Below are 4,410 nucleotides of genomic sequence, written 5' to 3'. Positions count from 1 at the left end.
CATGATTTTGGTACGTGTCTATGGTTTACGAAGTTCGGTTTGGTATGTCCCCGAGCGATACTCGAAAGAAAATCTGGATTGACTATTGTTTTGGCTTATAAAAGACGGTTCGTTTTGATTAACCCATTAAGTCTTTGAAAATGTTTTAAACTGTATTTGGTCACTCACGATTCTGTTCATGCCTTCTGTTGTACATTTTTTGCCAAGTCCCGGGCCGGTTAGGTTATCGTGCGCACTATGCTATATTCTGAAGTATGATGTGTATTTCGAAATATGAATATGATGCGAAGTCCGATATGATGTATGATGATATGGTCAGTTTGTATCAGATCGGTACGCCGAGGCCCTTTCAGCCGGGTACTGTGTATATATGTTACGTTATATGTTATATGAATGGATTTTTTTGAAATATGTGATTTGTCGAAATCGGAGCGGTGGTGGGGCAAACCTAATGGTGGGGCAAACCCGAATGGTGGGGCAAACCCAAATAGTGAGGTAACATTCCACACTTATTTGGTTTAGGCCAATCCCACACTGGTTTAGGCCAATCCCACATTGGTTTAGGCCAATCCCACATCGGTTAAGGACATCTCATATGATCGGTAATGACGTTATGATGTGTTACGGTATGTATATGATGAACATTATATTTGTCTTCTGTATCTCATATGTATGATTTGTATGTCAGACGCAAGCGCTTTGATATTTCAGTTATTATGCTTACTTTCTGTACTTCTGTTTCGATTATGACTCAGTTCTGTTTACTATATCTTCTGCTTTGCATACTCAGTACATATTCCGTACTGACCCCCTTTCTTCGGGGCGCGTTTCATGCCCGCAGGTACAGATACGCGTTTTGGTGTTCCACCGGCGTAGGATTTCCATTCTGTCGTTCAGAGTGCTCCCTTGTTCTGGAGCCAATATTTTGGGTATATACTCTTCCGATGTATATGATTATGTTTATTCGGGCCGGCGGGGCCCGTCCCGCCATCCGATTACGTTACTCAGACAGAGGTCCGTAGACATAAATGTGGGTTATGTACGCTTTTGTTCGGATGCGTTGAGTAAGTTGTGTTTGGGGCGGCTCATACGCCGTTAGCGCCCCCGGTACGCGCGTGTATATCTTTGACATGTTATGTATATTATGACAACTTTTACTTACCTTTCGTACGGTTTATGTGTTTGTATGCGTCCATTTGGAGCCATGTTTGACATTTATAGATATATAAGCCATCCGTATGTGATTCTGTTTGATAAGTGTGTTTGGGTGCCCAGCTCGGGCACTAGTCACGACCTACGGGGTTGGGTCGTGACAAAATCACTCAAGAATAATGGCATGAAGCCTACACAACATTCAATCACAAACACATAGGAGCTTAATCACACAATATCATGTATTGAATACTAGACATGCTTTCTCATAATGAAATCACAAACATACATTCAACTAACCAAAGTCTAACTCAAGTAAACCGTAACCTACCTCAAAGTAGAGCTGGAACAATGTCTGTTACTCTGAAATAGCCTTTCCTTTCCTCAAGGCCTCAATACGTTCGCGTCTAAAAATAGAAGGCTTAATGAGACATATTGCTCAAATTGCAAATACCAAGGCAAGAAATTACCTTTCCTTCTCCCCATTCGAAGGGGAGGATGATTTTCTAGGTGATAGACAACCTATCAAAACTCCTCACGTTCATACATAATCAATTCCTACCACATTCTATCAAACATTCTCATTACAACAGTTCCTAATGGCAAAGACACCATTTTTATAGAACCGTAGGTCTCCAATCACTTAGTTTATATATCTAAATGTTCACTTTATGACAATTAGCCACTAACCAATGCATTTAGATGATAAATATGTGATAATAACCCTAGCACATCAATTTAGGAGCTTTATTAACATTCTAGGGTTTCTATTTCAATTTCACCATTAAAGACCCCTGAAGATGATTACAATAATGAAGGGGAAAAGGAATGATAGAATAAAAAGCAATGGAACTTACCTCTCAAGGTTGTCTTGCCCTAACTTGAAAATTCTCTCTAAGTGTTTGTTGGGAAGTGTGTTGGGTGTTATGAATGATAAAATAAAACTACGGTATTTAAAATTCGGCTACTGCCTCCAGTCGACCGCTGCGGCGGTGGCTCCGTCGCTGCAGCAGTCCCGCTATAGCGGTCCCCAACTTTCTTGTCTGACCGATATAGCGATCAGTTCACCGCTATAGCGGTACCGCCATAGCGGTTCGCCTTCCGCCGCAACGCCACCAAAGAAATGGACGGTCTCTTGTAGCGATCGAGGCACCGCTATAGCGGTAATCCCACCGCTGTAGCGATCTATTTTAGGCAGTGAGGTCAGTTTTCTGTCAAGTTTTTCCCCCTATCACCCCACATTTCACCTAAGGCCTCAAAGCACAATACAAAACATGCACACATACAAAAAGACGCCCTACGAATCCACCCACGGCCTCGGAATTCCTAATGGAGTCCTAATTTCCCATAACAATCGGAAGGGTCGTTACAGATAATACTCGCAACGAAGTGATTTAGGCTCAAACTTGTTGTAAGTTCCAATTGCTTCTTTTCTTATCTTTTAAGATACTACTAACACTTCCAAAAACATCTGAAAACATATTTAAAAAAATTTACAGGGAAAAAGTCATAATTACAAGTAATAAAATTTTTGTACGGTTTGATTTCCTCCTAAGATTTGCTTCTATATGGTTGAACAGGTAGCGCATAATAAGGAAAACGGAGATTTCTTTCACTTGCATAGCCTTGACATAATTGATTTGGCTGGCAAACCGCTCAAAGGAAGGCGGTGATGCATGAGTGCAAATGACCCCTTTCAGTGCCTGACTGTATGCACCAATCTTAGTGAAAACGTTAGAACACCATCCGTGGGGCGACAACTATTTCTTATATTCTTGTGCACCAGGTAAGTTTCACCATTAATTGAGTCCTACAAATTTGATTTTTCTGGTGATGTTCGGCTCACATTGGAAGTATTATAGTGCGCTCGTTTAAAGTGATTGCTTCAATTCAAGTTATGAGAAGCATGTCAGGTAGATTAGCAGGTAGCTCATAATGCTATATGTAGAAGATTTTGATATATTTGGTCCTTAATAAATTTATTTTCCAGCAGAATTTAGGTATTCATGTGAATCTCATGATCTTGAACAATGAACATACATAAAAATGTTGAGCCTCTTGTTTTCTGAAGATGGTAAGGTCTGTTTCATTTTGCTTTAAATTATAATTTTCATGAATGTTTTGTTATGAATTTTTTCATGTTAACATCGAGTAGTGCGGCTTCTTCTATACGAGGTGTTCAACCGACGAGACATTAAAAATTTGGAAGTCTATTTGTCTCCTTTAAATTACCGCAATTTGTTTTACCACTAGTTGATTACGTATGAAAACTCTTTCCTGCTTTTAACTTCTAAACTGCTATCTCTATAGATTCTATTTAACTCTTTATCTGCAATATTGCTGGTACTAACATGCTCTTTTTATTCCTTCATCCAGAAGTTTTGACAAATGTCTATCGTCTTTCTTCCCTTCTTTGTTTGAGATATAATTGTCACGACCCTACTAGGGGCCATGACGGGTACCCGAAGCTAACTACCGAGCACCACTCATTCTACTACTCATCATACTTATCCTGCATTCATTTATTATTCTCACACGTCTAGCCATAGGGAAAACCATTTTTCACTTTCAAACATATCTACGTTTATATACATAAGCCCTTCGGTTACCGAAATGATATACAAATATACGACGTAGTCAACATGGGACATCTACTTCCCACACGTACGTATCTACGAGCCTCTACTAGAGTACTAGACATAAGGACGGGATAGGACCCCGTCGTGTCCAAATATATACACAAAAGTATAAAATCATGGGTAGCGCCTCCGGAAAAGTGGAGTGCTCCTGTGAATCCGCTAATAAGCTCCTACGGATCTGCAACGTCTCCCTGTCTACCTGTGGGCATGAACACAGCGTCCAAAAAGAAAGGACATCAGTACGAACATGGTACTGAGTATGTAAGGCATGAATGATACGAACATATTAGAGAAATAATGGAACATAAGGTGAAGATACAACCTACTTAACCTTTAAGAGAAAATACGTATTATACATATCACATATATCAATATATCACATGTACAATCATACGCCCCCCCCGCTAGTGGTGTCATGCCCGCCTTCTAGGCTCGGTGTAATCATAAGCAGCCCGTCTTAGCGGTGTCATGCCCGGCCCTCTAGGCACGGTGTAATCATAAGCAGCCTGTCTTAGTGGTGTCATGTCTGGCCTTATAGGCACGGTGGAACGTCATCATCATATACTTCTCATAAAGTTATCAAAACCTTATCATAAACTTATCATAAAGCACGCATTAG

General features: G+C 40.3%; 1 long non-coding RNA gene across 1 annotated transcript; it reads left to right on the top strand.

Annotated features, from left to right (window-relative positions):
- The first annotated feature begins 2,521 nt into the window (after window positions 1-2,521).
- LOC132067080 (uncharacterized) lies at window positions 2,522-3,267 on the top strand. Its single transcript, XR_009417016.1, has 3 exons — window positions 2,522-2,567; window positions 2,733-2,938; window positions 3,146-3,267. It is a non-coding gene; the product is annotated as an uncharacterized LOC132067080 (long non-coding RNA).
- The last annotated feature ends 1,143 nt before the right edge of the window (window positions 3,268-4,410 follow it).

Source organism: Lycium ferocissimum, chromosome 8 (genome assembly GCF_029784015.1).
Source record: "Lycium ferocissimum isolate CSIRO_LF1 chromosome 8, AGI_CSIRO_Lferr_CH_V1, whole genome shotgun sequence".
Classification (NCBI taxonomy): domain Eukaryota; kingdom Viridiplantae; phylum Streptophyta; class Magnoliopsida; order Solanales; family Solanaceae; genus Lycium; species Lycium ferocissimum.
This window is presented reverse-complemented; position numbering and strand designations above follow the sequence as displayed.